Source organism: Pongo abelii, chromosome 1, assembly GCF_028885655.2.
Source record: "Pongo abelii isolate AG06213 chromosome 1, NHGRI_mPonAbe1-v2.0_pri, whole genome shotgun sequence".
In the NCBI taxonomy this organism is placed as follows: domain Eukaryota; kingdom Metazoa; phylum Chordata; class Mammalia; order Primates; family Hominidae; genus Pongo; species Pongo abelii.
Window position 1 is genome coordinate 226234810 of NC_071985.2, and position 13775 is coordinate 226248584.

General features: G+C 44.6%; 1 long non-coding RNA gene across 1 annotated transcript; it reads right to left on the minus strand.

The window, feature by feature from the left end:
• Nucleotides 1–8270: 8270 nt before the first annotated feature.
• Nucleotides 8271–10840, minus strand: LOC129059786 (uncharacterized). The gene is made up of 2 exons (XR_008525873.2): nucleotides 10502–10840; nucleotides 8271–9645 (listed from the first exon to the last, which is right to left on the minus strand). It is a non-coding gene; the product is annotated as an uncharacterized LOC129059786 (long non-coding RNA).
• Nucleotides 10841–13775: the final 2935 nt, after the last annotated feature.

The window sequence follows — 13775 nt, forward strand, 5'->3', positions numbered from 1 at the left end:
TCACCCTTCTTAGTACAGGCAGAAACCTACCTGGCACTGCGGGAGACTGAGTATAGGAGAAAGCAGGATGACGATGGGCCTGAATGGTGGTGTGTTTTCCTCCACACAATGTGGCTTTGTCCTCCAAGGTGTCTCACGTGATGGAATCTGGCTGATCTGACTTGCTTGCAGATGTCTGTAACAGCATTAGCAGCTTCCAATTGTCAGGAGCTCGCTGCTTGCCAGGCACGCTGTCGGGCACACTGAAATGTTGTGGGATGGCACTGGGATCAGCCCTAGAACCATGAGACCTACTTTCACAGAAAGGACACTTGTTCACAGCAGAGCAAGGAAGTCACTGTCACCGAGACCAAAAGTGCTCCTGGCCCATGCCAGTCAGTGGCTGATGGACGAAGCTGCGCTGTGGGACAGTGAAATGCAACGTTTGTTGATCCTGTCAGGAACATCATCTGTGTGGGAGGCTTCTGAGGACAGCAGCCAGAAATCTGTTTTGTTTTTGTTTTCACAGTTACATATGTTTTTTCTTCCACGCTTAGTTGATGCTGAATCAATTCGACTGTTCCTTTTGCAAGAGTCCACAAACTTTAACAATAATAGATAGTCATTTGTCATCTGGCAAGATGAGATTGAGAAGATTCTCACTGAGAAACTGATTTACCCAACTGAAATGTTCATTTAAAGTTTTTTCCTCTAAAACCTGGACTACTCATCTGTGGATGACTTCTACTCATGTAATTTTTTTTCTCAAATTGGATACTTAAATGATTCTATGTATTTAGTAACCACAAAAAGTCAGTTTTATGGATACAGTTTTCTCTGAACAGTTTTGGTATAGACAAAAAGAGGTGTTACCATCCACCCGGCGTGCATTATAATTCTGTCCTTGCCTAATCCCCACCCAAATGCCCATTTCCATCTACACGAACTCATTCTTTCTGAATCATAAATGCCACACCTTCAGTTGCACATAAAACTTTGCCGTATTATGTATACATCAGTGTGTACGAAGACAAGTTGTGGCTTAGAAGCAGTCCATTTACAGTTTCTGGAACTGTTTATCATCTCACTTTATAACTGATTCTAGGTCTGAAAGATTTTCTTCTAAAATTTGATAGCCTGATTTTGAGGATATGTTTTCAACGCCTTTTCTGGTTACAAATCCTGACGTTGGCAGGTCTTTTTCCTGTAAGCATGAAGACCAACCAAGACAAGGTACACTGTGCTATTAATCAAAGTGGCACAGAACAACTATGTGACAGGTCATAGCCAGGAGTGTAATGTAACATGGATATGGAGGGCCATGAAGGGTCCCATAGCCCTCCTGCTACACATCTGAAAATCTCCTGAAATTCAGAATAAACGCATTACTGAAAAACAAAAGTGTTTATTGGCATACCAGACTGTTTCAGGAATTCATGAAGGATAGAAAATAGATGGGTCTTGTTTGATGGAGAAATAAGACCAAAGTAAAGACCAAAGGCTAAAAGATCTACAGGAGGGGCCGGGTGCGGCTCACGCCTGTAATCCCAGCACTTTGAAGGCCAAGGCGAGCGGATCACTTGAGGCCAGGAGTTTGAGAACAGCCTAGCCAACATGGTGAAACCCCATCTCTATTAAAAATACAAAAATTAGCCAGACATGGTGGCTTGCACCTGTAGTTCCAGCTACTTGGGAGGCTGAGGCAGGAAAATTGCTGAACCCAGGAGGCAGAGGTTTCAGTGAGCTGAAATCTTGCCACTGCACTCCAGCCTGGGGGACAGAGTGAGACTCCGTCTCAAAAAACAAACAAACAAACAAAAAAATCTATAGGAGATGACTTCTGTGAAGGTGGCTGTGAGTGCTGAGAAAGCTCTTCCCTTTATGGAAATAGGGAACAGGAAGGAGCCCTGGGGTGGAGTCAGGGTGATTATCTGGGGGCTCTTGGAGGATCAGCCAGCTGCCTTCGCCCCCTTCCCCACCTCTCTTATGCTAAACTGTGTCACAGTGAGTGTGTGCCCACAGGCCAGAGCATTGGTGACAAGAGGCACAGCAAGACCCTGGGTAGCAAGAAATCTGCACTATTTCTAGGTGGGCTGGAAAGGCCCTCCTGACTGAGAGGACTCAGCCTTCCTCACACTGCCCTGTGTTTCCTCTGCTGTGGTTATCAGAGGCAAACTCATGTCATCAGAACCTGGTTCAACAGACAGGAGAATAGGAATTTTGAAATATGAGCCCAAAATTTAAATTGCCAAGCATTTTAGGAAAATTAATATCAAGAAAAGTACAAAACTCAATAAGCAAAGACTACTCCCCATGCAAACATTTCACAAAGCAAACAGATGTTAAAACAATCCTTGGAGATTAGACAGAATATTATATTCGTGAAATAAGAACAGGCTGTTAGGCCGGGCACGGTGGCCCCCACCTGTAATCCCAGCATTTTGGGAGGCCAAGCGGGCAGATCACGAGGTCAGGAGTTCGAGACCAGCCTGGCCAACATAGTAAAACCCTGTCTCTACTAAAAATACAAAAATTAGCCGGGCATGGTGGCACGCGCCTGTAGTCCCAGCTACTCGGGAGGCTGAGGCAGGAGAATCGCTTGAACCTGGAGGGCAGAGGTTGTGGTGAGCCGAGATCGCACCACTGCACTCCAGCCCGGGCAACAGAGACTCCATCTAAAAATAAATAAAAAATAAGAACAGGGCCGACTGCAGTAGCTCATGCCTGTAATCCCAGCACTTTGGGAGGCCAAGCCGGGCAGATTATGAGGTCAAGAGATGAAGACCATCCTGGCCAACATAGTGAAACCCCGTCTCTACTAAAAATACAAAAAAAATTAGTGGGCATGGGAGCGGGCGCCTGTAGTCCCAGCTACTCGGGAGGCTGAGGCCGGAGGAGAATCTCTTGAACCCAGGAGGCAGAGGTTGCAGTAAGCCAAGATGGTGCCACTGCACTCCAGCTTGGTGACAGAGCAAAACTCCATCTCGAAAAAAAAAAAAGAACAGACTGTTGTTTTGTTTTGTTTTGTTTGTTTGTTTTGAGACGGGAGTCTCGCTCTGTCGCCCAGGCTGGAGTGCAGCGGCGCGATCTCGGCTCACTGCAACCTCTGCCTCCTGGGTTCAAGCGATTCTCCTCGTGCCTCGGCCTCCCAGGCGTGTGCCACCAAGCCTGGCAATTTTGTGTATTTTTAGTAGCGATGGGGTTTCACCGTGTTAGCCAGGATGGTCTCATTAGCCAGGATGGTCTCAATCTCCTGACCTCGTGATCCGCCCACCTTGGCCTCCCAAAGTGCTGGGATTACAGGTGTGAGCCACCGCACTCGGCCAAGAACAGGCTGTTTAGTAAAAATGCCAAGGGATACAAAGTGTGAAGAAAGGTTAAGAGACATTTGGAATCTGAGAAGAGTACAGGGTGGTGGCATAGATTAAATAATTAAAACATAACATGAAAATTTCTCAGATCTGAAGAAAAATACAAGTCTTCATGTGGAAAGGGCCCTCTGAATGCCAAATGATTTGCTTCAAAATAAGACTACACCTAGATACGTTTCCCAAAATTTCAGAACACCAAGGATAAGAAGAATAAAGCTTCCAAAGAGCAAAACAAAAAGCAAAAAGTCACCTACAGAGGAGTAAGAATTATACAAGCCCCAGCAACACAGAATGCTAAAAGAAAATGCAATAATATTAATATCATCAAAGTTCTAAGAAAAAAGGTCGGATGCAGAAGCTCACGCCTATAATCCCAGCACTTTGGGAGGCCAAGGCAGGTGGATCACCTGAGGTCAGGTGTTCAAGACCAGCCTGGTCAATGTGATGAAACCTCGTCTCTACTAAAAATAAAAAAATTAGCCAGGCGTGGTGGCACATACCTGTAATCCCAGCTACTTGGGAGGCTGAGGAAGGAGAATCATTTGAACTGGGGAGGTGGAGATTGCAGTGAGCTGAGATTGCGCCACTGCACTCATGCCTGGGCGACAGAGTAAGACTCTGTCTCAAAAAAAAAAAAAAAAAAAAGGAAAATGTGGTATCCAGTGGGCAATTATAAGCAAAGCAGCCATTATAACTTATAGTTAAGTTTAAGTAATTTTAAAAATTTTTTAATTTTTAATTTTTGCGGGTACATAGTAGGTGTATATATTATGGGATACATGAAATATTTTGATATAGGCATGCAGTGCATAATAATCACATCATGGAGAAGTTTTTTTTTTGAGTCAGAGAAGTTTAAGTAATTTTTATGTATAACTAAAAAATTAATAATAATAGAGAACTAAGATCCCAGATCTTAGTTCAAGGAGAAGTTCAAGGATCCTTAATTCAAGGAGAAGAAGAATGAGGACTGAAGTGAGAACAGACTAAAGTTTTTACCTTTTTGGAGGAGAGGACAGAACTGATTAATTCTGGTCATTGAAAAATTTAGAGGCTGGGTGTGGTGAGTTGCGCCTATAATCCCAAGGTCAAGGCAAGGAGGATGGCTTGAGCCCAGGAGTTTGAGACCAGCCTGAGCAACGTAGTAAGACCTTGTCTCTAAAAAAGAAATACAAAAATTAGCTGGACTTGGTGGTTCATGCCTGTAGTTCCAGCTACTTGGGAGGCCGAAGTGGGAGGATCGTTTGAGCCTGGAAGGTTGAAGTTGCAGTGAGCCAAGATCACACTACTGCACTCCAGCCTGGGCAACAGAGCCAGATGCTGTCTCAAAAAAAAAAAAAAAAAAAATAGAAAGAAAGAAACTTAGTTGCCATTGTAACAGTACTAAGAGATGTGACCTTTAAGAGGTGTTTAGATCATGAGGGTGCCACCCTTGTGAGTGGACTAATGTCAGACTGCAGGAATGGGTTCTCATTATCACAGGAGTGGCTTCAACCCTTCTTGCTCTCTCTCTTACTTTTCTTTTCTTTTCAGATGGAGTCTCACTCTGTCATCCAGGCTGGAGTGCAGTGGCACAATCCTGACTCACTGCAACCTCCACCTCCCAGGTTCAAGCAATTCTCCTGCCTCAGCCTCCCAAGTAGCTGGGATTACAGGCACCTGCCACCACGCCTCGCTAATTTTTGTATTTTTAGTAGAGACAAGGTTTCGCCATGTTGGCCAGGGTGGTCTCGAACTCCTGATCTCAGGAGATCCACCCACCTCGGCCTCCCAAAGTGCTGGGATTACAGGTGTGAGCTACCTCACCTGGCCTCCTCTACCTTTTCTTTGCTTTTCCACCACGTGATGTCTTCTGCCATATGATGACATAGCAAGAAGGCCCTCACCAGATGCTGGCACCTTGCTATTCGACTTCCCAGCCTCCAGAATGGTGAGACAATAAATTTCTGTTCTATATAAATTACCCAGTTTCAGGTATTCTGTTATAGCAGCAAAAATGAACTAAGACCAAAAAAAAAGAATGAAATAAAACATCTAAAAATAAAATTTACATATAATAATTAAAATTATTATACCAATGGATGCATTAGCCACCAGAATGAACACAAGTAAAAAATTGTGAGAGCCGGGCACAGTGGCTCACGCCTGTAATCCCAGCATTTTGAGAGGTCAAAGCAGGTGGATAATTTGAGGTCAGAAGTTCGAGACCAGCCTGGCCAACATGGGGAAAACCTGTCTCTACTAAAAATACAAAAATTAGCTAGGCAGTAGTGGTGCACACCTGTAATCCCAGCTACTTGGGGGACTGAGGCAGGAGAATCTCTTGAACCTGAGAGGCGGAGGTTGTGGTGAGCCGAGATCACACCACTGCACTCCAGTCTAGGTGACAGAGTGAGACCCTGTCCCAAAAAAATAAAATAAAATAAAGAATTATGAACTAGAGAGTGGATCTGAAAATATTACACAGAAAACAATATTATACAGAATACAGTACAAAAAAGTAAAGAAACTGAAAATATGAAAAAGAGGTTAAGAGATATGAAAGTATCTTAGTCCATTTAGTGTTGCTATAAAAGAATACCTGAGAATACCTGAGGCTGGGTAATTTATAAAGAAAAGAGGTTTATTTGGCTCACAGTTCTGTAGACTGTACAAGAAGCATGGTGCCAGCATCTGCTTCTGGTGAGGCCTCAAGCTGCTTCCACTCATGGCAGAAGGAGGAGGGGCAGCCAGCCTTGTCACATGGCAAGGGAGGGAGCAAGAGGGAATGGAGGAGGTGCCAAACTCTTTTTAATAATCAGCTCTTGGCCGGGTGTGGTGGCTCATGCCTGTAATCCCAGCACTTTAGGAGGCCGAGACAGGTGGATCACCTGACATCAGAAGTTTGAGACCAGCGTGGCCAACATGGTGAAACCCTGTCTCTACTAAAAATACAAAAATTAGCTGGGAATGGTGGTGTGCACCTGTAATCCCAGCTACTAGGGAGGCTGAGGCAGAAGGATCACTTGAACCCAGGAGGCAGAGGTTGCAGTGAGCTGAGATTGTGTCACTGCACTCCAGCCTGGGAAACAAAGCAAGACTCCATCTCAAAAAAAAAAAAAAAAAAAAAAAAAGAAAGAAAAAGAAAAAAGAATTGAGAGCAGGTAGTGAAATAAATGGTTGTACATGAATGCTCATAGCAGTGGTATTCACAATAGCCAGAAGACAAAAATAACCCAAATGTCTATCAGTGGATAAATGGATAAATAAAATGTGGTACATCCATATAATATTACTCCATTATGTTATTATGATTCCATTTATATGAAACATTCATTATAGGTAAATCCACAGAGGTAGAAAGTCAAATAGGGTTTGCCAGAGGCTGTGGGAGAGGGGAATGGGGAGTGAGGAGTGACTTCTAATGAGTACAGGATTTACTTTGAGGGATGAAAATATTACAGAGCTAGATAGCAGTGATGATTGCACATTATGAATGTGCTATATGCCACGGAATTGTCTGCTTTAGCATGGTTCATTTTGTTAGATGAATTTCAGCTCAATTTTTAAAAGCTTGAGACCCAGGTGGATTTAGGGGAAATTTCCATGAAACATTCAAAGAATAGATAATTCTTACCCTTCAGAAATATTTATATAGAAAAGAAAAAGAGGGATACTCCCTGATATAGTTAGGATATCTATCCCCACCCAAGTCTCGTACTGAATTATCCCCAGTGTTGGAGGTGGGGCCTAGTGGGGGACGTTTGGGTCATGGGGACGGATCCTTCATGGCTTGGTGCAGTTTTCTCGGTAGTGAGTTCTCCCAAGATGTGGTTGTTGTCAAGTGTATGTGGCATCTACTCCCCCACCCCTGTCTCTTGCTCCTGCTTCCACCATGTGAGACTCCTGTTCCCACTTCATCTTCCACCATAAGCAAAAGCTCCCTGAGGCCTCCCCAGGAGCCGAGCATATGCCAGGGCCATGCTTCCTGTACAGCCTGCAGAACCATAAGCCAAATCAACCTCTTTCTTTATAAATTACCCAATCTCAGGTATTTCTTTATAGCAATGCAAGAACGGCCTAACATGCTCCCCAATTCAAGATATGACTGTAGGCCGGGTGCGGTGGCTCACGCCTGTAATCCCAGTACTTTGGGAGGCCAAGGCGGGCGGATCACAAGGTCAGGAGATCGAGACCATCCTGGCAAACATGGTGAAACCCTGTCTCTACTAAAAATACAGAAAATTAGCCGGGCGTGGTGGCAGGCACCTGTAGTCCCAGCTACTCCGGGAGGCTGAGGCAGGAGAATGGCATGAACCCGGGAGGCGGAGCTTGCAGTGAGCTGAGATTGCGCCACTGCACTCAAGCCTGGGGAACACAGCGAGACTCCGTCTCAAAAAAAAAAAAAAAAAAAAGATATGACTTCAGCGTAACCTTGATTCCAAAATTAGTACAAGAAAGGAAAATTTCAGTTCAACTTTACTCATGAGATGTAAAAACCCTAAATTACATACTTATCAAAGAGAACCTGGTAATGTATAAAAACATAATGACCACATTGGGTTTACTTCAGGCATGCAAGAAAACCCAGGCATGGAGACCATCCTGGCTAACACAGCGAAACCCCGTCTCTACTAAAAATACAAAAAAATTAGCTGGGTGTGGTGGCATGCGCCTGTAGTCCCAGCTGCTGGGGAGGCTGACGCAGGAGAATGGCATGAACCCGGGAGGCAGAGTTTGCAGTGAGCTGAGATCGCGCCACTGCACTCCAGCCTGGGTGACAGAGCGAGACTCTGTCTCAAAAAAAGAAAAAGAAAATCTACTGATATAATTCACCATGGTAATAGATTAAAGGAGAAAAGCCAGAAGATGTCACTGATGATGGAAAACCATTCAATAAATTTCAACATCTACTCATGACAACTCTTAGCAAACCAAGAATGGAAAGTGTGCTTTATTTATTTATTGTTATTATTATTATTTGAGACAGACTCTAGCTCTGTCACCTAGGCTGGAGGGCAGAAGAAAGGTCAGAGAGGCTTGAAGGGGATCCGGACAGGCCACCACAGAATATGCCACTTTGGCTTAAAGATTATTTTGAGCTGAAGGCAACTGAGAATCAACAGATCCAGAAAGAGTTCTCTGCCCTCCCCCTTTTTGCCTAAAAGCAGGTCATAAATTTGATCGCACCAGTGTACTCCAGCCTGTGTGACAGAGCAAGACCCTGTCTCTTAAAAAAGTAAATAAGTAAATAAAAGTATCTGCATTTCTATATACCAGCAACAATCAGAAAACAATTAAAAAAGGAATTAACATGAAAAAGAGAGGAAGGAAGGAAGGAAGGGAGGGAGGGAGGGAGGAAAGAAAGAAAAAGGAGAAAGAAGGAAAGAAGGAAACAGGGAGGGAGGGAAGGAAGGAAGGAGAGAGAGAGAGAAAGAAAGAAAAGGAAAGAAAAGAGAAAGAAAGGAAAAGAAAGGGAGAAAGAAAAAGAAAGAAAAGAGAAAGAAAGAGAAGAGAGAAAGAAAGAAGAAAGAAAAAAAGACAGACCTAATAATACTTAACAATAAATCCAAAAGATGTGTAAACCCTTAATGGGGAAATTACAAAACTTTATTGAAAAACATTAAAGTTGGCTTATGCGTGGGTCAACCATAGTGGCTCACGCCTGTAGTCCCAGCACTTTGGGTGGCTGAGGCAAGTGGATCACTTGAGGCCAGGAATTCGAGACCAGCCTGGCCAACATGATGAAACCCCATCTCTATTAAAAATACAAAAGAATTAGCCAGGCATGTAGCACACGCCTGTAATCCCAGTTACATGGGAGGCTGAGGTGGGATAATCACTTGAACTCGGGAGGTGGAGGTTACAGTGAGCTGAGATCGCGCCATTGCACTCCAGTCTGGGAGACAGAGTGAGACTCTGTTTCAAAAAAAAAAAAAAAAATCATATCAGCAACAACAACAAAAACCCGATTCAAAACTGGGCAAAGTGCACGCTTCAGTAGCACATATACTAAAAATGGAACAACACAGGTTATTAGCATGGCCCCTGGAAAAAAAAATTTAATGGGCAAAGCACTTGAATAGACATTTCTAAGATGTACAAATGGCCAATAAGCAGATGAGAAGATGCTCCACATCATTAGTCATTAGGAAAATGCAAACCAAAACCACAATGAGAATGACCGTATGATTCAGCAATTCCACTTCTGCGTGTGTACCCCAAAGAACCGAAAGCAGGGTCCAGAAGAGCTGTGGACACCATGTTAACGGCAGCATTATTCGCAACAGCTACGAGGTGGAAGGAACCCAAGAATCTATAAAGGGATGAAAGGATAAGCAAAATGTGGAACATACATACACTTAAATTTTATTCAGCCTTAAAAAGGAAGGAAACTATGGGCCAGGGGCAGTGGCTCACGCCTGTAATCCCAGCACTTTCAGAGGCCAAGGAAGGCAGATCATTTGATGTCAGGAGTTTGAGGCCAGCCTGAAGAACACGGCGAAACCCCGTCTGTACAAAAAATACAAAAATCAGCCTGGTGTGGTGGCGCGCGCCTGTAATCCCAGCTACTTGGGATCTGAGGCAGGAGAATCGCTTGAACCTGGGAGGCGGACGTTGCGGTGAGCCAAGATCACACCACTGCACTCTAGCCTGGGCAACAGAGCGGTCTCAAAAAAAAAGGAAGGAGATTCTAACACATGCCACAATGTAGACATTGAGCATGATTTGCTAAGTAAAATAAGCCAGTCACAGAAAGACAAATACTATGTGACTCCACTGATAGGAGGTACTGAGGGTACTCTCATTCATAGAGAGAGAAAGTGGAAGGGTGGTTGCCAGGGGCTGGGGGTAGGGGGAAAGGAAAGTTAGTGTTTACTGGATACAAAGTCTCAGTTTTACAAGATGAAAAAGAGTTCGGGAGATGGATGGTGCTGATGGTTGCACAATGGGATGAATGTATCTAATACCACTGAACCGTATACTTAAAATGGTTAGGATGGTAGATTTCATGTTGTATGTATTTTACTGCAATAAAAAAATTTAATGGGGGAAATCCATTAATAGAGGAATGCCCAGGAGTTTGAGACCAGCCTGGACAACATAGTGAGACCCCCATCTCTACAAAAAATTAGCTAGGTGTGGTGGCATGCGCCTGCAGTGCCAGGTACCTGTAGTTCCAGCTACTGGGGGGTGGAGGGGCAGGCAGCTGAGGTGAAAGAATGGCTTGAGCCCAGGAGGTGGAGGCTGCAGTGAGCCTTAATCGCGCCACTATACTCCAGCCTAGGTGACAGAACAAGACTCAGTCTCAAAGAAAAAAAAAAAAAGAAAAAGGTTAAATAAATTACAGTGTGGTTATACTATAACATTCTGTTCAACCATTATATAAACAAAGTAAACTTGAACATGAGCAGATTTCTAAGACATACTGTTTCAAAAAATTCAATTTGCAAAACAATATACCCAATAGGATCCTATGTATTTTATTTTATTTTATTTTATTTATTTATTTATTTTGAGATGGAGTTTTGCTCTTGTTGCCCAGGCTGGAGTGCAATGGCATGATCTTGGCTCACTGCAACCTCCGCCTCCCGGGTTCAAGCGATCCTCCTGTTTTAGCCTCCCGAGTAGCTGGGATTATAGGCGCCGGACGCCAGGCCCAGCTAATTTTTGTATTTTTTTTTTAGTAGAGACGGGGTTTCGCCATGTTGGCCAGGCTGGTCTCGAACTCCTGACCTCAGGTGATCCGCCCACCTCGGCTTCCCAAGGTGCTGGGATTACAGGCATGAGCCACTATGCTCGACCTTACTTTATTTTTTAAAAATTGACACAATAATGTACAATCTCTGTGTATATATAAAACACAATGTGTGCGGATGTGGGTGTGTAGAGTTACACATTCGTAAATTCCTAGAAAACAGACTGTAAGTGAGACCTCAAAGTGGGACTTTGGGGAAAGCAAGAGGAGGGAGGGGAGGGAGGGGAGGGAGGGGAGGACAGAGAACTTTCAAGTCTTGCTTTATGTATTTTATGTATTCATCTATCATTTGAGTCTTTCCCAATGAACAGGTATTGGTGTATTTGTTGTATAATTACATTTTTTAAGTGCTTTAAGACCCAGGTGGCGCTGAGCTAGATGCCTCATGGACTAATGACATGGTATTATCCACCATCCGGAGATAATTTACTCTTTCATAAGTGTGCTGAGTGGCTGGTATTCCTCAATAAGGGATGTAGAAGCATAAGCAAGTATTAGAAAAGAGGATGATCTCACTCTTGCCTGTGACCTTTGTAAGTTTTATTCTTGCACTGATTTACTGCTGAAGCCCAAATTTGAGGCCTGACTATCCTTTTATTACCATCATCCTTTAAACTCGCCCCTGGCTGTCAAGTTATCTGTAACAAAGCTTCCTCCCAGTCACCCTACCTGCCTCAGCTAGTCACTCAGCAATGCAAATAGAGAGAATTCTGCATTTTGTAAGACTGACCACATACACAGTAGGGCCCCAGGCGCCAGGCAGGCAGGGCCTAAGACCGCTGCACAACAGATACGGAGGGCTAGAGGGAGGAATTTTCAGGACCGGGTGAATACGGGACTGTCGCCAGGCCACATTCCATCTAGGTCTAAAAAACAAGGAAACAGCCTGGAGCAGCGGCTCACTCCTGTAATCCCAGCACTTTCGGAGGCCGAGGTGGGTGGATCACCTGAGGTCAGGAGTTCGAGACCAGCCTGGCCAACATAGTGAAATCCCATCTCTACTAAAAATATAAAAATTAGCCGGGTGTGGTGGTGGGCGACTGTAATCCCAGCTACTTGAGAGGCTGAGGCAGGAGAATCCTTTGAACCCGAGAGGCGGAGGTTGCAGTGAGCGGAGACCGCACCATTGCACTCCAGCCTGGGCGACAAGAGTGAAACTCCATCTCAAAAAAACAAGGAAACATAACTTTCTCTTCAGTATACTTTGTGAAATCTTATTCTCTTCTGGAAAGAAGAAATCTGAACCAAGCACACTTGTTATGGCTTACTTACCTTTGCTTGCCTTTAAAGAAAACCACTGAAGCAAAGACACGAAATCTAAAGAGGGCAACATCTCGCTCCTGGTTGCTGTCTTCCAACACAGGCTCTCAGATTTTACCATCATCAATCCAAGTTTTGTGTCTGGAGATTGCGCCTCCATTAGCCACAATTTTGTCTTTTCTTCTTTATTTTTTAAGACAATGAACTTTCAAGTCTAACGTTATTTTTAAGCCAAGAAAAAACCTCCAGGAGCAGGCTGAATTTAAAAACAAAATACTTGCCGGGAGCGGTAGCTCATGCCTGTAATCCTGGAACTTTGGGAGGCTGAGGTGGGTGGATCACGAGATCAGGAATTTGAGACCAGCCTGGCCAACGTGGTGAAACCCCATCTCCAGTAAAAATATAAAAATTAGCCGGACGTGGTGGTGCATGCCTGTAATCCCAGCTACTCAGGAGGCTGAGGCAGGAGAATCGCTTGAACTGCGGAGGCGGAGGTTGTAGTGAGCCGAGATTGTGCCACTGCACTCCAGCCTGGGTGACAAGAGCAAGACTCTATCTCAAGATTGTGCCACTGCACTCCAGCCTGGGTGACAAGAGCAAGACTCTATCTCAAAAAAAAAAAAAAGAAAACCTGAGAATGTGATCACATGCAGAATTGAAACAGCAAAGCAAAATAAAGCAGCTCTGTGAAGTAGCTGAATTTCTGAGGCCCAGCAGGTATGCAGCCCTGTGGGGAGATCCCATCTGATCAGCTGGTCCAAGACTTGTTTGGGAACCTGCAAGCTGCAAGAAGTAAAAAAGATGATGATGATGGTGATAATGATGGTGGTGATGATGGTGGTGGTGAGGGTAATGGTGATGGTGGTGATGGTGATGGTGGTGGTGGTGGTGATGGTAATGGTGGTGATGGTGATGGTGGTGGTGAGGGCGATGGTGAGGGTGATGCTGGTGGTGGTGATGGTGGTGATGGTGATGATGGTGATGGTGATGGTGGTGGTGAGGGTGGTGATGGTGGTGATGGTGGTGAAGGTGATAGTGATTGTGGTGATGGTAATGATGGTGATAGTGATGGTGGTGGTGGTGACAACGGTGGGGATGTTGATGATGATGGAGATGGTGATGTTGCTGGTGATGGTGATAATGGTGGTGGTGATGGTGATGGTGGTGAATCCAGCATTCACATTCTTCCCAGTGCTAAAGACCTTCCTTAGTGCTCAGTCCCATAAGAGCCCTTGGCCCCAGCCTGGATGCCTTGGGACTCAAGCTAGGGTCTGGGGAAAGGGCCAGCTCTGGAAAGGCCTCATGCTGGAACCGTGAAGAGTGTGTCCAGCCCAGATGTGAAAAGGAACAGCCCCTTCCTCTGCACTGTGCTGACAGACCCCTTGTGTGCATGGGGAAGATGCAGTAGCTAATAAACAGGGAAGAGT